The sequence below is a fragment of the Nanorana parkeri genome, unplaced genomic scaffold, assembly GCF_000935625.1.
Source record: "Nanorana parkeri isolate BGI_ZX_2015 unplaced genomic scaffold, ASM93562v1 scaffold843, whole genome shotgun sequence".
In the NCBI taxonomy this organism is placed as follows: Eukaryota; Metazoa; Chordata; class Amphibia; order Anura; family Dicroglossidae; genus Nanorana; species Nanorana parkeri.
The window spans coordinates 566,335-590,083 of NW_017307111.1; positions in this window are offsets into that span (position 1 = coordinate 566,335).

A 23,749-nucleotide genomic window follows, 5' to 3' on the forward strand; every position below is an offset into this window, starting at 1 on the left:
TAGGAATGTTAGCAGGGACCCCAAGTTAAAAGTAAACAAAAGTGTGTAGGTTTCCCCCCCCCCCAAAGTCATACCAGGCCCTTTAGACCTGGTAGGAATTTTAAGGAGGAACCCCATCAAAATAAAAAAAAACAGATGCCCACTGACCTGCCGCAAAATGACATTCTGACAGATGCTGGCAAAATATAAACAATTGGGTGGAGTGGGTGGTGACATCAGCACTAGCTCAGCCCAGCTGTTTACATTTGTCCACCACTTGTCAGAGTTTTCCCGCAGGTCCCAGTAAAAAAAAAAACAACTGGGTGGAGCCAGCCGCAATGTCACAGCTAAATCCGCCCAGTTGTTGTCATTTATTGACAGCCCAGTGTCCTCCAGGATGCTGGGCTATCATTCGATGACCATAACTGAGTGGAGCCAGCTGTGATACCACGTCTGGCTCTGCCCAGTTGTAATTTGTTGGGAAAATGGTTTGCCTCAGCAGACATTTTCGTTGCTATTGTGAATAGCCCATACAGCCACCCTTTGGTTCGACTGAACCGGAGGGCTCTTGCGGCCGTAGTGAGCCGAAGGATTAGCTGGTGTTTTGGCTTAATCCTTCGGCTCCTTTGTGAATAACCCTCTAAGTGGCTATGGTTAAAAGGCCATGCTGTACATTTTGGTTGATAAAAAATGTGGGTGTTTTTGTGCAAACTCACTGGGACTGCAAAACTCACATCACATCTAAACCTCATCTCTATACCTATAAAATATTCCTGAATATTATTATTCTAGGTTTTCCAAAAATATTTTAATATGGCCTGCGGGGTATCTTAAAAATACCATTTAAAATAAATGCAACACTGACTCCTCTGTCCTCCTCTCCTCTGATGTCCCACAGAGTCTGCGCGGGTGCACGCTGCTCCATAGACTTACCTTGTGTCTCTCCTTGTCTCCTGGCCGAACATCTGAAGTGCGCATGTGCCCGCCCCAAGATCCTTTGTGGCCCCCCGAGACTCTTCAGATGTTCGGACAGGAGCGTGCGGCGAAGACACAGGTAAGTTTAAACCTGTTTCAAAAGTTTTTTTTTTTTTACGTTTTTGCATATATCTACTGCTTGCTAGCAGTAGATATATGCAAAAAAAAACGTGAGTGTTTGATAACCCTTTAAGCAATAAAAAGGAAAAAGTACAAGACAAAGCATTTTATTTTTTTTCTTTCAAAATAATTCAAGTTCTCTCTTAACAAGAGTTTTCCAATAAACAGAAAAAGATTCTCCTGAAGGGAGTATGTAGTTCTACTTATTCCCCAAGGATGTTGAGCACACTTCTGCAGCGCTCACATGCCTTCCCTAATTGTGCCACTAGTCTCCAACGAAAAGTATATCAGCTTTAATTCCATAGTTTCTTCTTTTTACTTCACATCTTCACCACTTTTTTAAAACCTCTATCAACTAATTGACTATCAATACCTTCAGCCATTGCCCTGTGACGGTGGTTTCTTCTCTCTTAACCTTCCTGGCGGTAATCCCGAGTGTGGCTCAGGGTTAATTTTCAGTACCAAAAGCGGTAACCCTGAGCCACACTCGGGATTACACTGTAGCGTCACTTACCTCGTCCCTACGAGCCCCGCTGTGTCCTCCGGCCGATGCTGTCTTCTGGGTTCCTTCCCTTACGTGGGGCCGAACCGGCGGGAAATGCAAAAGTAAAAAATAGAAAAAAAAATACTGAGATAATCAGACCGCCGGGGAGGTTCAAGAGATCCTTATACAGGTGAAACTCGAATAATTAGAATATCGTGCAAAAGTAATTGCAGTAAGTGCTGCAAAAGGGGCCCAAACCAAGTACTGAGTACATATGCATGCTTGTACTTTTCAGAGGTCCGATATTGTTCTATGTACAATCCTTGTTTTATTTATTGCATGTAATAATCTACTTTTTTGAGGTTGTGGATTTAGGGTTCTTGGGGTTTTCATGAGCTGTAAGCCATACTCATCACAATTATGACAAATCACGGCTTGAATTATCTTACTTTGCATGTAATGAGTCTATCTCATATATTAGTTTCACCTTTTAAGTTGCATTAGTGAAATAAATGAACTGTGCACGATATTCTAATTATTCGAGTTTCACCTGTACAGCGCATTATGGTTCAAAAAACTTACCTGGGTGAATCTGCACAAAAAAATTGCCAGGGCTGAGAATCTCAGACCCACAAGATTCACCTTAAACCCACGGTAACAGCGAATCCATATCTTACCCCTACTGTCCGCTTACTGTACAATATTTATGGCTATTGTCTCTCAGATAATACTTTCTAATGTTTATTTTCGGCCTATTCAAGTGCTTGCATACTGAACCTGTCACCTCCGATGTGCTTATAATAGTAATAAAGTTAAGTGTAAAAAGAGTTAAAAAATTAAAGTTCAATGAAAAACACTCCAAATAAGATGTTTAAAGTCCCCACCCCCCACATACATGCACATACAAATTCATGCAGAGCCATTATTCATTGCTAACTCTAATGACCAGTATAGGCTTTTTAAATGGTTGCCTATAGACAATTTAGGGTACAGAAGTTTTTCACTTCATGGGCGTACACAATTTTGAGGCTTCACATATGTATCTGTGGGTGGCGCTGACGGCAGCAGTGGGGGAGATATGCAGACGGCACTAGTGGAGATATGTGGGTGGTGCTGGTGGCGGAGATATGCAGGAGGCACTGGTGGCAGCAGTGGGGGGTACATAGTTGGTGGTAGATCTAAAGTGGTTTTTACAATCAGATGTATAGCCAGCTTTAAATGTCTCAGCTATGAAGGTGATCACCCAGGTATCGTCAGCCTGATGTGCATTAGCTAGGCGGGGGATCCTCCTGCAATCATCAGCCTGATGTGTATTAACTAGCCCAGTAATTGCCCTACTATCATCAGCCTTGTGTGCACCATTCCAATGATGAGTGGATACATTCACCAGTGATCACTGTACAATCATCAGAGCACATATCTAACCAACTGATTGTGTCAGGAAATGGGTCTGAACCTAGGGCCTCTACTGTAGCTGGCAGTGGTTCTACCTGCTGAGCCACCTTAGAACCTTGGATAGTTCCTTGCCTGATCTCCTGTGCAATCCTCAGGTAAACCTAGTTTCTGCTGAACTCCTCTCTTGAACTTCCTATTTAAGCCATGCTTCTGCACTTCCTGTTTGCCAGATTATTGTGCTCCTGCCAATATCTTGCTTCCTGCTCCTCCTGTGAGTCAATCCGCTCACACTGCTACCCATGTACCGACCTTTGGCTGCTGATTTACCGACTATTCTCATCGTCTTCCGCTTCATATCTGATACCTTTGGTTACTGACCTCTGCTTGATCTCTGACTACGCTTCTGCCTGCTCCTATACTACTACTGTCTGCTTGTATACCGAACTCGGCCTGTTGGCTACGCTTCTGCCCTCTGTTTCAGCTACTGTCAGATTGCTCTACAAAGTCTCTTTCATTAGAACTGAGTGAACAAGTTTCTGCATACCGATTCCTAATACCAAGCTCTAATGATGTAAGATGGCTGTCTCTATTGCCAGCCCTGGAGCACATTATTGAACTGTATCCTGCATTAAAGTAATTTTTCTTTCAGAAAAAACATGTCCTTCCTATCTCATGTACCTTGTTGTGGTTGCAATTTGCCCATTCCACTTTTCCTATTTTTCAGCATATCATAAAAAAATTGAAACACAGTAAGAGTCAAATGTAGAGTCTTCCAATGCCCTTTATGAATTGATAGAAAAAATGACTGCTAGGAATAATGACAATCTAATACCTTCAGTGTGCCTCCACTGTATTTCAATATTCTTCACCATATACATTTTCCTTACTTGTCTTTTTCAGGACAGCACATGCACCTCCTTCCACCAGAACATGGAACACATGATCAAACATTAAAATGAAATCCTTCTGCCCAACTGGTCATTATTTGTTTCTACCTTCATATGGAACTCTGGGTGGGAAACCAGGCTTTCCTTTCAGAAGAAAAATGTCCTTGTCTCAAAAAAGGGTTTTCTGACCCATGCAATATGACCATTCCACTCTTCCTATGTTTCATGATACAATAAAAAAATAAAATAATTGAAACCCAGGAAAAGTCAACAATAAAGTCCTTGATAATTCTCTCATTTCCAGTGTTAGATAAGATGACTGGGGACTGACTTTCCAGAAGACTTTCCAGGACAGCAGGATTTCACTTGTTTTCATGTGTAATACCTATTTTGACAGAAGGACAACTTTTAAAAATGTGATGTTTTCCGGTGGGAGAAGGTGCCTATCTCATGTGCTGTGCTGTAGAGATTCTGGGAATTAGTTACTGGTTAATACTGACAGAACGATGATTTTGAAAGTTTGATTTTTCCTTTCTGTGGGAAGAGGTGTCCAGCTGTGTACTAGCTTAGAAATTATTTGACACTGACACTTGTATTTAACTAAGCAAACATACATACTCCCTTGCTCTTTTACTTTTGAAAAATATTTAGCAATATGCTGTGTTAATCCAGGACTGGTGATCAGAACAATTCTGACTCTTTTGAAGATATTGTAATGTCATTTGGTTCATTGTACTGTTCATTAACTTTGTTCCATGGGAATTTACAGACATATGTTTTGATCAGACACTGCTGTACCTTGATGTCAGAGTTCAGATTTGAGCTTTGAACGTTTGTCTTAGATATTTGCCTACCGTAGCAAATATCCTACTGTTCAATCTGGAGTCGATTTTCAATTTTTGTTTTGTGTCAAAGCGAGGCTTGTCTTTTTTTTTTTTATTTGCATTGTCCTGCTCTACAATATATCCTTTCTGAAGAAAATATGCATATCTTGATTCCTATTTGAAATATTTTTGTCTTTATAAATTGGTGTGAATTTGTGGGTTTGGTAACCTAGTGGGTGTGGTCAGCAGCTTGTCCCCGTATTTAATTCTGAAAAATGGTAACCTTAGTTTAAGCAATTTTCAGGCCTAAAATGTGAATTTTAACATGTGAGTAAAAAAATAAAAAACCGCTCTGACAGTGAAAGGGTCAAATAATTTGTGATTGTTACATGTCACCTTATTACATGTAAGCCACATTAAAAGAACCCTATTACCAGTGTATGGTATTTTTTTTTTAAAAACAATGTTTTTGTTTGTTAAATGTTCCCCATGGTCCTTTTTTTTTTTTTTTTACAATAGCTTGCTTATTAGCCCTGATAATGGCCAGAATTTAACAGCAGGATTTTCCCCATAAACTCCAGTGGATTTCACCTCAAAGTTCGGGGTCTCTGAACTTGAAACCAAATTGCATGACGATTTGCTCATGTCTAGTCACGTCTAGACGCATACTGTATATGCAATTAGCAAGAGAGGTTCTATAGGCAACTTTAGATACCCCTTATGGTATCTAAACATGTAAATATTGAATGATAAAAAAATTGCGTATAACATACACTTCAGAATTTTTTATACTGTTTATAATAGGATCACATTTTTGGGTGTCTATGGATGCCTTGCCCTGGAGCACTCCACAATGGCGGGTGGCGTGAAGTGCTTTCCATCATGCCAAAGCACATCTCTACCTTCATCTGTTTTGAACAACTTGTTCACACATCAGTTAAAAAAATAAAAAAGTCGGGGGCGCATGCGCGCGGCTGATGACGAAGGTAGCCTTCTGAGACGAAAAAAAAAAAAAAAGTCATCATTGCGGTGGTTTGACCTATAACAGTGCCTTAGATATAGCTGACATAACATTCAAAATGTCACAGCCCATGGATTTCCTCCAAATTCTTTCTCTACTCACATTTTGAAATAACATTTTGTATAATAATAATAATGAACCCAATTGGTGAGGTGCCCCTACTATTGGACAGTTTAATTTGTACTAAGCAAAGCCTTGGACCAATAATTCGCACTGGTTTGGTTGCGTGACTTGTACGTCAATACACCATTCACAATTCACAGAAATGTATATGATATGTTTTAAAATTGATAAAGAAATATAATACAAGTTAAAATTGCTAATTTAGTTTCATTAATTCTTGTCCCATGTATTTCAGTTCCATTTGGCACAAAATAATGAACATCTGTGCATCAATCACAAAATTTGTGTTCATTAGATCAGCCTAAAAATATTTTATAGTCGCAGCTATATACCCAGGTGCAAGAGAAGTACGACATTTTTTACATCATTTAAGCTGAAAATGTTCTTAATTTTACCCGTTATATTTATAGTATAATTTAGGTCAAGTGTTCTGCTTTAGGTCAAGTGTCAGATAACTGGCAAATTAGAGCAGGTCTTAAAAATCTGCCTATAGATATAAAATGGTGAAATGATAGTGCTTCAAAGAGTTTTGTTTCATGTGCCATCAATTTATTTATGCATCTCCCGAGAACCTAGCCATTATTTCTTTTTTGTGAGGTTGTTTCATTAATCAGATTTCAATAGCACCTTTTGACACTATCATTACTCACACAGAGAAGCTAATATATAAGTAAGTTGTGTTTATCCCTCCAAACCAGGAAAAATAATGTTCATTTATCTCCTATCAATGTAATTTTAAAGAGATATTTTTTAAATTGCATTCATTTATACCCTGATTAAAAATCTTTATTATAATGTAGGAATATAAATATAAATATATATATGGTGGAAAGGGTGCTATTAAATCTAGTGTTTATCAGTTTGTATGTGGTCTGATACTAATTTATAGTTTAGTTCATGTGGTTCCCCCCTAAACAATTTATCATTGCTTGCCATCTGTCTGCTGCCAGAGGTACTACAAGGTGCACCCTGGTGATAGAACAGAACAGCCAATGGGATTGCTAGGAGTAGATATCCCTTCCCAGTCAATCACTGTTGAAGGAGCCAGTGGTGCATGCAGGGAGAGGAGAGAAATACTCGGGGTGGGCCATGTTAGCGCTATCTTCCTCCCCCAGGCCCTGGGTGATGACCAGGAGAAATGCACTTTCTGAAGCTCCGGCAACAATCCGGGGCCGCAGCACACGGAACCATTAGCCTACCCACTGTTATCACCAGTGATGGGACAGAACAGCAAGAGGAGGTCCCGTTCTCCAGATCCCAGAGCTTCTTCTGTGAGGAAACGAGACATTGGGGGTGATTTACTAACCTAAACACACGCACGCACCAGGTGCATACCGTAATTAGTGGCAAGTTTCCCCTAAGATTCAGTTTAGGTATGCACTGTGCACAAAATGCCCCCCAGTCCCTCACTGTCCCCAGAATACAGTAATTAGTGGATAGCTGTCACCAATTACTGTATGCTGGGGACAACTGGGGGCTTCGGGAATTGTGTGCAGGATGCATACCTTCACTGAATCTGGGGGTATAATCCTTAACACTGCTGCCATCAGTGAAGCTAGAGCACGGGGGATTAGAATTACATTGTGTTTTTATAAGTTATAATTGGACTGACACCCCAATGAAGCCAAGGAAAGAGGGTTAAAAGGGAGTAATATAACCAGCATTGCCCAACTTTACTGGTGTGGCAGTGTAAGTATAACTTATGACCTACATACCTTAGCTGGGCTGCATGTGTTTTCTCTCCTCTGTGCCTGCTGGCTCTGTGGAACAATCAGGCATACATTGGGAGGACTATTGAACAGGAAACATAAGAACAGTGCGCTTCCCTAGTGCAGAAGTTTTTATTATTAAAAAAGGTTAAAAAGCAAATAAATGTACTCACAAACAAGTCAAAAATAGAAAGCCTTCAATGAGTCAATATTGTCATCATTGGCACAAGAATCAGGACGAGATAGCTTAAACTCTGCAGCCTGGAGCAAAGGATCCTTCTGACTGCATGTCAGCCTGGGTGTACACGTTTCTGGGGCCACGCCCAATTCTTCAGAACCTAGCAGCCCTCTCATCCCATCTGACAGATATCTAAATGTGTGACCAATCTGAGACTGTCTACAGCAAGGGTCTCAAAGTACCGGCCCGTGGACCAACTCCGGCCCGCAAGCCAGTACTATGTTGCCCGCAGCCAGCTGACAGGTCGGGCACACGGTCACGGACCACATGCCCGACTTGCGGGAGCAGCTACACGTTCTGCATCTCTGTCGGATGCAGACCGCAAAGCTGCTCCTGTCAGCTGCGGCCGGAGCTCTGTCAGTTCTGAGCTCCGGCCAAATGATGGATGATTAGGAAGGTCTACACTAGACCTTACTAATCACCACTAGATCACCAGGGAATGATGATGTGCCTCCTCCCTGCACAGATACAGATGGGGGAGGTGCATTATTATGTGTGCGGGGGGAAACCCTATATTTCAGGTGCGATTGGGGATTCCTACATACAGCAACTGTCACCCATTCAAGTTAATGTTCAGGTGACAGCCGCTGCTTGTGCACGCCTGCATATCGCATGTAATCGTATGTTATATGATTACATGCAGTTTCAAAAACAATCACTATCCCTGGATACACAAAAGTGTATCCAGGGATAGTGATTGATTTCTAACTGCATGTAATCCTTTCACATATGATTACATGTGGTGTGCAGGCGTTTACGTGCAGCAGCTGTCACTGGATCATTAACTTGAATGGGTGACAGTTGCCACTTGCAACATGTGCAAGTGCATACATTAAAACTGGTACCGTATATAGTAGCGGCCCCCACGGGACTAAAAAATGTGTCCAGTGGCCCCCGACTAAATTGAGTTTGAGACCCCTGGTCTACAGAGTCAGGTGACTGTGCAGACTCATCTCAGTGCTGTCTTCTGTTGTCCTGATTAGTTGATTTATATATTGCAGCTGAGCGAGCAGAAGAAAGATCCGCTCAATGCGCGCTGTCAGGATAGCAGTGAGAGGCTCTGCCCTTCAGCCAATCAGAGGGTGAGGGCGGAGTATGCGTCCTCATCTGCCAGCCCTCGGGACACATCAGCTGCTGGAGCTTTGACACCCGTCCAGCGTCTACATAAAGCAAATCAGTGAAGGGAAACAGGAGGGAGAGGGCTGCTGATCTACACATCCTAAAGTGACCAAAAAAACAGCAAACCATCATTCTGGACAGATGAAATACACACAGGCAAACATGCCACCGGAAGCCTTGCTTTGTTGCAAATTATTATAAATATAAAACTAAAAAGTGTATTGATAACGGACGGGGTGAGGCATTCCCCAGCCCCGCCTCCCCTGCCGACTGAAGCCCAGCCCTAAGCTGGCTGAAGCTCCACCTCCCGCCGGCCGGAGCTCCGCCCCCTACAGGACGAAGCCCCACCCCCAACCAGTCCCCAAGTTAGTGTAAAGGAGGAAGGGAGGAGACTCCCTGTCCCTCACTTCCTCCTCATCGCTGAGGCTCCATGACAGGTTACACAGCGGGGCGGATTTCCCTGCTGTGTAACCTTTTAGATGCTGATCTGAATGGAGAAAAAGCTGTCAGCTTCAGACATGAAGCTGACAGCTTTTTCCTCCATAATTCTAGGTGCTGCTCTGCCTTCCCTGACCGCACGTCCCTAGTATATACATACATTGGGAGGAGATCATTCCCCCTGCACTTCAGCAAACTGACAGGGAGGAGGCAGGAGAGAGTACAGAGCAGTAGCAACATGGACAAAAGTCACTAAACAGTGGGCAGAAGGACACAAAGAAAGACCTCATCCCTCCAGCTAATGGGCCCCCCTCCACCAAGAACCTTATAGTATCTGCATGGGTGGCTTTGGCAGTAGTTCCATCACTGCATTGGACATCATCCAAAAAAGTTGCAATATGAAACTCGATTTTAGCTTATTGATCACTCCTCTTCCACTTATGGAAAAATACATGATTATTAAAGGCCAAATGGTAAAAGAGAACATGGAAAGTAATCAGTAAACACAACTGTCATAAAAGACTTTATGTAATGGCCCTAGATTAGCAATATCTTAGATAAGAGTATGGCCCTGTGTTTGGTAAAGATAGCTCTGCCCAGGAATCAGCATATTCTTCGAATAGCACGGGTGTAAAATGGCATGTTCTTTGATCATTCTAAATACCTTTATATATCAACCCGTTCATTAAAATAAATTAATCAACTGAACATTCAGATACATAAAAATACCCTATGATTACATAAAATATTCCAAAAGTGTGTTCTTATGGGTTTCTGGTTATATGCAATTAATAAAAACAAGCTATAGAAATATAAAAATTCACAAGCACACTCTACATCTAGTTAGCACAAAAACAACTAAACAGTTTCAACATCTTAAGTTAACCAAAACAGGTTTTTGTTGTATACATATGCAAACACGTGATTCCACACTACTGTATCAAGGCACCTGAAAATTGTGGTCCCTAACTCCAAACTATGTAGCGATGCACAAGCTAAAAGCAGGTTACCAGGAGGCAGCCCATCCTCCTTAAAAGTATAGCAGCCCAACATTGCTTTGAGGCAAGTGAGGATGCCCCAGTGTGTGCCTGCGCCAAATCCTACAATACTAGCTTAGCAGATGATTAACCTAAACTAAAAAAAAAAAAAAAAAAAGGGTGCATCTGAGTAGAGCAATATACATGTCAATACTAATATATTCCCAAGGGCAATCTTTAGCTCATTAGCAGTCAAGGTAAAAATAGAGAGTTTGTTGCAAAGATTTACAAATACATGTGAAGCCAACTGTCAAGGCGCCTCTAATAAGTGTGGTCCCCGATTCGACAAATCTAAGTTCCAAACTATTACCATATTTGACAGCGTATAAGGCGACTGGGCGTATAAGACGACCCCCTATTTTTTTGTATAAGACGAGTACAGCCCAAAATAATGTTTAAATACACCCACTAACCTCCTTGGCGATATTCCCGAGTGTGGATCGGGGTTAATTTTTAGTACCATAAGCGGTAACCCCGAGCCACACTCGGGATTACAGCATAGCATCTCTTACCTTATCAACGATCCCTGCTGTGTCCTCTGTCTTCCGGGTTCCGTCCCTTGCGAGCATCCGCGTCACAGGGGGGCGGAACCGGCGGGAGTTTTAAAAGTTATTTTAAAAAACTAAAAAAAATTAGAACAAAAAAAGAAAAAATAAATAAAATAATCAGACCGCCAGGGAGGCTAATCTGTCAGCCCGCTGGATGTGCAGTAATACTGTATGTACGGTAGCTTTGGCTACATACAGTATACCACGCTGAGCCAATCACGGTGAGCGATGTACACAACCTCTGCCAATCTGAGCAGGATTTGCATTCATTAATGGAATACATCGCTCGCCGTGATTGGCTCAGCGCGGTATACTGTATGTAGCCAAAGCTACTGTACATGCAGTATTACCGCACATCCAGCGGGCTGATAAAGGGAGAGATGGGGCATATCACACCAGGTCGGTTGCTAAATGTACACTAAATATGGTATACGCCGGATTGTATACCCGGCATATAAGATGACCCCCGATTTTCGGTGTATGTTTTTAAGTCTAAAAAGTCGTCTTATACGCCGGCAACTACGGTAGGTAAATTGAGGTCAGCTAGTTAGCACAAAAGTTTGTTTCAAAGATTCCAAAAGCATGTTCTTCTTTCATAACAGATACCAAAAGGAACACTAAAAATAACCATGCATTAACTGAATACATGAAAAACATTTTCATTTGGCTTGGTTGAAGGTAGTTTTTATTTCCTGTAGATAAAATTGTAAGTCAAATACAAGAAAGTGGCTACAGGATAAAACATGTGTTATATAAGTTAGAAGAGAAAATGAGGAAAACGACAAGGCTAATTGGTTGGTTTTATATCATTTCCATCAGGTGACACATTTTCTGAAACAAGCACAATTTATCAGTATTACTTAAAGTGATATTAAAGGCAAAAAATGTTTTCCCTCCCCCCCATGTAAATGTTAGCACTTACCTTAAATGATGTCTCTTATTCTGGTCTTCCTCTTCTTTCCCCATGTTTTCATGTGTCCCTCCAGCGGTGCAACGTCACTCCGATCCAGCGCTGACTGCTCTGTCCCTCCGATCCAGCGGTGTCTGCATGCGGGTGCACGAGTCCAGTGGCATAACAACCGGGGGGCGGCCGGTGTGTCTGCTCCGGGCGTTAAAACTGCACGCGTCCATAGACTTACCTTGCGTCTCTGCTCGTCTCCCGGCCGAGAATCGGAACTGCGCATGCGCCCGTAACGAGGTAAGTTTAAAATGATTCCAAGCAGTTTTTTTTTGTTTTTTTTACACTTCTTGCCTATATCTACTGCTTGCTAGCAGTAGATATAAGCAAAAAAACCGGAGGGTTTAGAACCCCTTTAATTACCCTTTTTAATGCTAATTTATCTTTTCAAATAACTCAGACATTTACATTGCTTTCTCATGCTACATGTACAGTGTATCCCTACATATTCCTCTCTAATGTGTAGAGCATTTTCTCTTAGTGTGCCTGCTAAGCATTATTTCTGTAGCAGAATAATGGCAATATCAACCTTGGATATTCAAAACCATTACAGAACCAGATATGTTACTCATTATACTTTTCACTGCATATCAATTATAAAAAGAACAAAAGCCTTTTTTTCCATCAATGTCATATATTTTATGTAGTTCTATGCTGTTTTCTGTATAAGAAAAAAAATGATGCCTATTCAGTTTTAGGCTTCACTGACTGTATTTTTTCTATTACATTTCTGCCATTAGCAGAATTGTGGGAGCTTTTATAGGAAACATCAAGACATCTTTTTTGTAATTCACAGAATGTATTAGTAGTACGCAGATCTATGAAACGTGTGTTTCAGCATAAAACTCACAGCTGTCATATTGAAATTTCCATTGTCGTGAGCAAGGAAGTAGAATAATAAATACAAATTTGAATGGCATTTCCAAAATTTTTCTTAAAGAAGCAATAATGGCCATGTTTCCAAAACTCCAGGCTAGAGCACATTGTTATGTATTTCTTCGGTGCTAGAGGACCTTATCCTGCCGCTGAATCCAGCCAAACTTCTTTTCCCCTGCTAATAAGAGTGCTCTCACTGACTAAGTAATGACAGCTGGTTAAACTGGCTTCAAAAAAGCACATAGGAGTGTTTTGGGCTAACAAAGGTAATAACAGGTATCTTATAGTGTCTTCTCATAATCATGACATCCACAAGACTAAAATTGCTGACAGATTCCATTTCCATTTTCCAGTCAATTTTTAATTACACCTACTTTACATTTATTACATGTTTCCATTCGCATAGTGTAACTTTAAAAAAATTATGAAAAATTAATGAAAAATCCTACTTAGTTTCTCTCTTGCTATGCAATGTTTGTGAGCCAGCAAGGGAGTTACATTTTCCATAATTTACACTGTTTGTATTGTGCTGTATCAGTTGTTAGCTTTCTGTGAAAGACTGCTTGTCCTACCAAAAGATTAAAGATCTCAAGACATTGTTTGTTAGTACAGTCTCTCAGTCTTGTCCCTCCAGTGTGTCCCTTATCTGTAATTTTCTTTTCAGAGCAGTAGAAGCTCCTGCTAGGGTCCTATGTACAATTTTGCTCCACAAAAAAAACTATAAAGGTAAGAAATATTTTAAAATATATGCATATTTTAGGTATGTTTTATGAAGGGGAAATCAAATTTTTCTTGACTAGAAAAGTGGAAATACACCTTAAAGCTATGTTCAACACATTTATTTAGAGAAATGTTATATTTAAAGTGTCTTCCAGGAAAAAAAAAATCATATTGATTTTTCTACATTTTAAATCTATACTTTTAGCAAGAAATCATTTCACCACGGGGAATATATACTGTATAAGTATATATATGGAGACATCTAAAAACCTCTAAAGACCCAGTAGGGCCTATTTTCACAATGATTACCTTTAATAACTGACAGCAACAATAGCCATAGTCAAAACCTCCAAAATATTAAAATTCAAAGGCTTTTGGGCTTAATTATAATCTCTTTAAATAGACTTAAAGCTATAGACATTCTACTGATTCATTCTATATTCTGAATACAAATGACATTTTTCAAACTAAACAAATGATCCATCCTAAAGCTCATTGCTACCAAAAAAAGAATAGCATTGCTAAAAAAACAATAGATTAACTGGACACGGAAAATCTCCAGTTGCATTGGATATAGTACAAACATTTTCAAAGCTGTAGGACATTTGATAAGATAACCAGTTTCAAAACTAAACCAGAAGGCCTGTATAATGTACCTCAAGGGGATTGTCCTATTGTATCCTTAAAAAGAAAAAAGGATTAGCAGCCTTTCCAGTACCATGAACAAGATCAACTGCCATAAGCAGTTTTTGTACCTTTTTTGTACATTTTCTCTTTTATCCATCACTCTCTGTCAATATCTTGTCTGTTATGTTTATTTAGTTTCCCTTTTGCTTCATAAAATTTTACACATACTGACCATATGGCTTTTCACAAATATGATTCTAAAGAGCAAACTACATCATATACTTATGCTTCTACATATGCTTCTAACCTGTGGAAGCATGAAAGCATACAGTAAGCATATGGGTTTAGTGGAAAACGTGTTGGTTACTTTATCTTATTCTATTGCACAGAGAAATCTTACTGATCCACCCCACATCAAGCTCCACCACCCAGATCCACACTCTGCAATAATACCATCCAAGAAAATGCCACACACTACTCGTTCACCATGGCACATGCATACACACAATAGGTTGGTCTTGATGGACCTGTGTCTTTATTCAACCTCAAATACTATGGGGTCTATTCACGAAGCAGCCAAAGGATCTAGCCGTAGCTTTGGCTGATCCTTCAGCTAGCTTCGACCCCAGGACCCCTTCGGTTCAGTAGAACCGAAGGGCTGCTGTACGGGCTATTCACTATAGCTCGTACAGCTCCCGAAGTGGGCCAGGCGGCTCAGTCGAGTGGAAGGCATATGCCTAGGCTTGACTGAGCTGAGGTGAAAGGCTAAGCTGGTCGAGCGGCCGGCCTTTGGCCTGCTTCTGACAGCTGAGCGGCGCCAGCCGTGATCTTACGGCTGGCTCCAGCCACTTGCAGAGAGATCAGCGTCCCTGGTTACCAGATAACCAGGGACACTGATCTCCAGACAGCACAACTATCCTGGGCACTGCGGGAGTCTCCTGCTATTAGATAAAGGCTCCCGGCCGCCCGGGAGAGAGACACTATCTCCCAGAAAGGTTTACTCTGCTCGATCGAGCAGAGTAAACCTTTCCCTGCTTTTTTTTACTCACTGCTGTTCGGCATCTATGAGAATAGACCGATCAGCAGCGAGTAGCGGTGAACAGCAGCGAACAGCAGCAAGTAGCCTGCCGGAGCTTCGGCTTAGCCGATCCAGATGTTGGATCGGCTGAGTCGAACTCCTTCTGTACTTCGGGTCGACCCGAAGCCACACGAAGCAACCCGATGTACTGCTGATTTCAGCCGATATACGGCTGAAAATCAGCCTTACAAACCCGAAGTGAATAGCCGAACAGCGTTCGGCTCACTTCACTTCGGGTCGGTTGTTCACTCGGCTGCCTACGGCAGCTTAGTGAATAGCCCCTCTATGTAACTATGTAACCATATGCGTAGTTTATTTTTTGAGGTGGGCAGCAACTAGGTAGGGACTATACCATGCTGGCTGTTGGATGAAATACACTACACACATGGTGCACAAGTGGTATGCAACAGCTTCTTGGACACCATAAAAGTAAGACTTAATTATCTTCACAATATGTTAAAGGTACAGCCGCAAAAAAATGGAAAAGTAAATGTTTTAACTGTAATCTATACTGTAGTTTCAGTGACTACATCATTTCAAGATGTGCTGACCTTACAGACCTGCGTCTTTAAAAATATAGACTTCCTTTAAATACTGTGGTTGACAGCAGTGGTGTAACTACTGCCATAGTGACAGGGGCAGTGCTATAAGGCCCTAAGAGAGAGAAACTATGGCAGATTGAGCTGGGAAAAATAACGTCCTTTCCTATTCTCTCCATGCACCTCCTCCCTGCTGTCAAAAGATGTTAAGAGATCTGCTGGCACACATTGAGGTGAAGCTCTGCTGAATTCCATCACCAAATTATGCGCAAGCAAAAATACTGTTTTTTTGTTTTTGTTTTTTTTCCTTGCACATGATTTGGGTATTCTTTGCAAAATAAAAATGTCACCACAACCATCAAGCTAAGGGAATGTTACCTTGCTTATTTGCCTTTAGTAAATTAACCCCTCTGCTTCTTAAGGCAACATCAATATAATAACTATAACAGGGGCAGGCAAGCTCCGGCCCTCCAGCTGCGGTGAAACTACAAACCCAACATGCATTTGGGATTTGTAGCTGCACCTCAGATGAAGGGCCAGAATTTGCCTACATTAAATAAATTTCACCCTGAAAAGCAAGAAATTAATACTACCTGTCCTGCTATGTGCACCATTATACTCCACAGGGTTGAGAGATGCTAGCACGAAAAAAGATGTATTAATAATGATGTATTAATTTAGCAACACAACAATTTCTCATTGCATACAGAGGATCAATAAAAAGATATTGCAGTATTTTGTTTGTGATATCCAGGTACCACCCACCTTAAATTATTGCTATTTTACAAATACTATCTATAAAGTTTGATCCAGTGACCTATTCTATGGTAGAAGTATATGGGGCTCTGCAGTGCATGCTTAATAAGTAGAGGACATTTTGATATCCAGGTACCCCCCACCTTAAATTATTGCTACTTTACAAATACTATCTTTATAGTTCGATCCAGTGACCTATTCTATGGTGGAAGTAAATGGTGCTCTGCTGGGCATGCTCAGTAAGTAGAGGACATTTTTGCTTCAAAGGCTGTGCGGTGCCAAACAGAGCTGCACAGTGAAGATTTCTGGTAAATATATAACCAGGCAGGTTGCAATCAGAGGGTGGGGGGATTAATTAAAGGACAACTGTACTAGAAGTACAGTTGTCCTTTAAAACCTTCCCCAGTCAAAACTTTTATTTGGCTAGAGTGGGAAAGAACTAGATCCGCTGCCAAGTTCTCCACTAGATAGATTGTCTGTCTTAGTAAGAGATGGTCAGAAGGACTGGAAGGTGTTTTGGAAACACAAAGGACCATAGGTGGCCAATATATATTTTTTTATAGTAGAGTTAGAAAACATTAGAATTGATGTCTTCTTCTAATTGCTATCTGCGTCTGCCCATTACAGCAACTCTTGTTGCCAATATTTTTTTGTCTGTGCCTCACAGGGATAAAATATGAGCAGAAATATCACCATCAGAGTCACAGACAGCAGTGGATACCTTACCTAAAGTTCTCATCCATCCCTATTCTAAACTGAAAAAAAAGAAAAGCTTTGGCTAGCATTGGGCTTTAAAGCATAAGCACAGCATCCAATGCTATAAAGCAGACACCAATGAGAGCCACCTGCATTGCATTACATTTTGGGATAGGAAATTAGAAATTAATGTTGAAAGGGGTTCAATGACTCTGAGAAAATGGATTGCAAAATGCTAGAGGAAGATACGGGAACCTGTTGGATTTTTCTTTTAGGTTTTGCTTGGTTCTCAATATGACAGTTTAACTTTGAAAAACACTCATACATCCAAAATGCCGTTTTCATGTGAGCAGAAATATTCACAGACAAATTATAATTTTATTAATCATATTGTTGTGTCAACTATGTGTGCCTGATGAACAGATTGTAGATTTTTGCAATTTAATTTATATGCAGATGAATTTGCATTAGTGTATTGTCAAGAGTGTGCTTATTTAAAGCTTTAGTTTTTACATGTGTGCACATATATCATGTTTCTGTGCCTAAGGATTTCATCATATATTTTACTAAAATACATTATTACTAATGACCCTTTTCCAAAATGTTATATGTTGTATACTAACTATAACTTTTTTGTTTTCAAGATGGGTTTACTTATACTGTATTATAATACATATAATAGTAAATATAATAGTGTTAGTAATACAATGACATCTAGTGATGAGAATTAAAATCCACCAGTTTTATAAATCCATCCTGTTGTCCACTTGACATAAAAATCTACAAAAAACAGCACTTTTGCCAAATATTTTCTTTAATAGACAAATAAAACAGCATAGAAAAAAAATTTGAGTTACTACATAATCCCATTTTTTTTACTTGACCATACATTTATAAATGTGTCCAAATTAATATTACAGCAGAAACGTTTTTTTAAGGGAATTGGTGTTTCTTTTAACTTCCAGTAATAGGTAAGGCAAAATGTTTGCAACAATAATGAAAAAGGAACATTTACAATGCAATACATCATATACTTTCGTGTCTGAAGAGCTTTCAACTGAGAAAGGATAAAGTGGTTGACAATAAGAAAGTTGGACAATAAAAGTCCTTTTGACAGGACATAAGAGCACAAGAAAATTGCACTTTAACCTTGGAGACCAGTTAGTATGGCCTAAAAATGTTGATATACAAAAGAAGGAATTTATTGATTCAATCTTCTTACAGACAGCATTAAAATCACAGAAAACATCATGAAATTCCAATATCCCAAGGCAGAAAGGACTATAAATCTGGAAATGCACAAAAAGAAATCTATTAACGAGAAAATCCTACACAATAGTAAACTGGAAGCAGAAAGAGAAAACTATTTATTGTTATTATATATGGGATATTAGATGTATTTTTGGGCTGCAGAAACAGCACAGAAGACCATCACAACCCAGTACAATCAGAGAATGACAAATTAAACCGTTTCTACTGTATGTCCCTGCAGAAAAATCAGAATGCATGTTTTTCTGCATTCTAAGAGATTTCTTAGCTTGTTAACTTCATAATACCTGGTAAAAACCTTTCTCAGGCAGGGATCAAAAAAGCACACGCTCCCACACAGTTGATAAAATATAAGTCTATCTAAATCCAAGAACAAAAATACATTGCAGCTTAACAATCTATAGATGTGGTGGCTGCATCCATTTTCTTCTTCACTCTTTTTCCCCTTTTATTTTGACCTAGAGATCCTGCCAGTAACATATTTCCTGTCCTAGAATGATAAAGCTCACTGACTGTACTGTACGAGGTGTGACAATTTAATTCCCGGAATGCCCGAAGCGCAGCACTATAATGGTCAATCAGACAGCCATCCACACTTGAGCGTGTTCTGACATGTTTTAACTTGCACTTGCCTGGGTCACAGATCAGTTGACTCAGTCCTCACAGAGTAGTAGAAGAAATTAACATGTGTGTGCATCGCGTGTTGGCGGAAAATGAGTGACAGCGATCTGGAACAGCGTATTAACATCAAATTTTGTGTGAAAATTGGCAAAAGTCCAGGTGAAACTTTAGCTCAGTTGCAACAGGCTTATGGTGAACATTGCATTAAGAAATCAAGTGTTTTTGGCATAGGCAGTTTAAGGAGGGGCAGGAAGATGTCCACAAAGACCGGAACTCTGGCCTGATAAGTGGATTCTCCACCATGACTATGTTCCTGCATATGCTATGTTAAGTGTTTGCAAGTTCCTGGCCCAGAAATCCATTCTGAAACTTTACCCACCACATTATTCACCTGACGTAGCACCCTGCAACATTTGGCTGTTTCCAAAATTTAAAAATGCTTTAAAAGGACACAGGTTTGATGACATTCCGGACATCCAGCACACCACGACAAAGATACTGCACAGCATTCTGGAAAATGAATTCCAGGAATGTTTTCTGGCAGTGGCACAGTTGTCTAGAAAAGTGCGTTGCTGGGGGCGTGGCTACCAGGGGATGTGAGCAGACGTGTCCCTCCTGAGCTCCGTCTCTACCCGCTGAATACTAGCGTCTAGCAGCCCTGATTCAGCTTCATGATGAAGAACAAAAAGAACAAGAAGTCTGCTAAGACTCCATCTACACTATACAAGGGGTCCCAATCCTCATCCTCCATCACAGGGTACTTTACCCACCCGGAGAGGAAGAGGGACGAACCGCGAGGCAAAATGGCGCCGGGCACGAACAAAGCCGCCAGGCCCGTGATCTCGCACTCACCATCCTCGCAGGAGTCGGGGTCAGAGGAGTCTCCATCCGGATCCCCATCGTCATGCTCTGTGGCAGCGCTCATGGCCCAGGAGGAGGAGGCGATTCTGATGCCATCCGGACGGCCGCAGGAGAGCGCCACGGAAGAGGTGGGTGAATGGCCGGCACACGAGGCCGACATAGTGGAGCCTTCCCTCGATGACAAAAAAAAAAAAAGTGCGTTGCTTTACAAGGGGACTACTTTTGAAGGTGTCAACAGCCGCTAGTGTATAGGTAAGCAAACCTTTTCCAGTCCATTTAATTAAATTGTCACAGCTCGTATACCTGTATATAGAGGAGAAGTGTTGCCACCCTAGGCTGCTCTCCTGATTTGGACTATAAACCCCTTTCATTCTACAAACCTGCATAATACAGTGAAGTTGTTCTGTAGTTTACAGAAAAGGATAGGTAGTTTACATATAGCTGTTGGAAATGGGGGGAGAGGAAAGCTTGTATACATATGGCTATTGGATAATGTCAAAAATAATAAGGGCTAACAGATAGAAACTGTCAAGCCTAAACTTATTACTTATACATAATGTAACAGGACACACTGGAAGCCATGTTGTTCTCTTATTATGTAGAATAAAAGTGAATTTAAATTAATGGTTTCAAGAAAAAGAGCGATTCTTAGACTCTTAACATCATATATTCCCCGGTTATAGATTTTGGGGGTCTAGTTAGATAAAATTTGACCATAGTACCAGACTGTAAGATAAAAGAAGATGGCATGTCTCATTCTGGACAAAGGACAAAGAACTATTCCCCATTATATATTTTTTCTTCTTTTCAAGATATGAATAGAGTTTACATTGAAAACTACCTTTTATATGGAATTATTTGATAGGATTGATAGGATTAGCTTAAGTAATAATGTTGTTTAATAATACAAGTAATAATTGTATTATTATTGCACAAGGCATATAAATATTTGCTTAATTAATTTTGTTTTAATAATGCAATGTTCAATATGTACAGTATATCCTATATACTGTATATTAGTTGATTTTTACTAAGTGACTTATACTGGTGTATTGTATTAATATGGTATTATCTACATTACATATGTTTATATTGATTACATTATTTTATTATAACATCTGTAATAAGCATGAAGAAGTATCCACACTCTTAACACAAATTACATCATCCTCAATGGTATGTAGAAAGATATTTTTCTTCTTTCTCCCTAGGCAAAACAAGCACTTACCCTTGCAGGGCAGGCAATGGTGTCCCTAGATCCCTCACCACCAGAGGCGGGGGTGCTGGTGGTAGCTCTGCTGCAAGGGTTAACTATTACAAATTCATGAGTTCCTCTTTAAGCAATGAGGTATAACGCACAGGCAAGTGCTTGTAAGTAATTGGATCTCAGCTACGGACCAATGAATGCTGCTTTTTAACTAAATTACAGCTTATAGGTGTGCAACCCTTATACCTCATGCAGGAAGATAAGTGGTAAATCACACAATCGAATGGTTGAGCAACCAGCTTTGCAGAGAAAGGCAAAAGTCAATAGATGGAATTTATAGGAATATGGAGAAAGTTGCTTCACTTCTCAATCATTCCCAATCAATAAAACAATAGGCAATTGAAGAAATCATAAATAATTGCAGTTAGTGGAATTATATAATAAGTCCTTCAAATGCCTGCTGGATGCAACCGTATTCTATAGACAAGACCGCAAGTATGTTGTGAGGTTGATTTGAAGAAAAATCCTACAAGTCAGGATAACTTGTTGTGGTAAGTGTAAGACTACCAGCCAGGTGAGGTAGCAGCTTCATCAGCTTACTTTGGTAGCATGAGAGAAGCAAGGGTTAACAGCCAGGTAAGGCAGTAGCTTCATCAGTTTACTTTGGTGGAGTTTGAGAGAAGCAAGGGTTGGCAGCCAGGTAATAAAGTAGCTTTGTCAGCTTGCTTTGGTAGAGTTGAGAGAAGTAAGGGTTAACAGCCAGGTGAGGTAGCAGCTTTGTCAGCTTACATTGGTAGAGTTGAGAGAAGTAAGGGTTAACAGCCTGGTGAGGTAGCAACTTCTTGGATTTTTATAAGTCTCTCACTGTGGTGGGAAGACACTACTGCAATGAAACAGTCAGAGGAGAGTTGGTAGAGGAGAGAGATGTAGTCTACAGTTGGAGAGCAGTTATAACTGCTATTCGCAAGGTTCTGTCTCGCACTCAATTGCCGGCGTTCAGCTCTTTGCATGAACGCCGTGCAATTGAATTTTGCGGCCGCATAGGGAGGAGCAGCCATGTGACGTCATCGGCAGGGAGACGGAGCTCCAGACCGATTACGAGACAACGTACAGATGAGTATGTTGCATGAGGTTTGGTTTTAGTATATAAGTAAAAGCCCAACTCCAGGAACAAAAATCTCACTAGTATCATAGCAGATATGAATTCTGTTGACAGAAAACCTCCCGTCCTGCTGGCTTTATTCTAGAGCTGTCAAGTCTGTTTTTCTACCGGCAGGTGGAAGTACAGTTCTTGCTGTACTTATGTGCCAGCTCAGATGGAAGTGCTGGATGTTTCACAAACCTCAACACTATGGTCGCATTTCCACCTCCCTTTCCTCATGGCCATTCACAAAATGGAGGCTGAGAAATAATCCTAGGACCCAGAGGTGTAACTAGAACCTTCAGGGCCCCGGTGCAAGAAACCATGAAGGGCCCCCCCCCCCCCAGTTTATAAATTTAAGTGCAGTGTTCTGTCGAGAACTCTGACCCAGTATCTGCGCTTGTGTAGAGACGGGATTACCGAGAAAACTGCCATTTCTTTACAAAGTATTCGTTTGTAATTGTTAATTGTGACCGTTAATAATATACCATCCATGGCAAGAAATGATGGATGGCAGTAAATGATGGATGGAATATTATTAACAGTCACAATTAACGATTTAAACAGGATACTTTGTGAATAAATCCCGGTTTCCTTAATAATACTGGTTTGTGCGCAAGCGCTGATGCTGAGGTCGGCAAATTCGACTACGTCGGCGTACTCGACAGATCACCGTTATCTGCGTTTAGTATCGGGACATTTTCACGAGTATGAGTACTTGTGAAAATTCCCTGTATTGGCACTGGTGCATCCCTACTTAATAATATAATGTGTTGCTGGGACTTGTAGTCCTACACAGTTGGAGCTATTCTGCATTGCTGTATAATCATTGACGCAGAGTATAGAGGGGAGACGCACAGTACAGGGGGGGATGCACAGTACAGAGGGGGGACGCACAGTACAGAGACTTACAGTAGATATAGATCGTCTGCTGTTCTGCCTTCTTCCTCTCCTGGTGGGAGGTGGGGAAGCAGCGATGTCTCCTGTTCCTGTGAAGCCTCCAGTCAGCATGGTGGCTAAGTCTTCTTCCTGTTCTCAGGACCTGCGCCGCTCTTCTTCTGTCAGCCAATAGTGGTGGTGCAGCTTCCCCCCAGCCCATAGCAGCTGGAGTGCTGACGAGGAGCCAGAATACTGAATCGGGCATCAGAGAGGCAGCTAAACGGGCTTTTCTCCTCCCGGGCCGCTGCATCTACAGAGCAGCCGAGAGAAGAGAAATGACAGGTCGAATCGGCACTGCGGCAGCACTACAGTTAACTCTAAACTGATTAGCTGCAGTCATTAAAACTGCTGTAGAAGCAAGTAAAGCAAGTAGAAATGTTAACCCTTATTAAGCCAAGGAACCCTAACCCAAGTAAAAGCAATTTGAACTGCAAGAAGCATTTCTAAATTTTTTTAGTGTATGCTAAGTACTCTGACTCCGATTGCTGTATTAGCGATTTATCCCTTGCTGAGACCTCTATGCCTGGCCTGTATAAGCAGATAAAATCACTGCGGACAATCCTT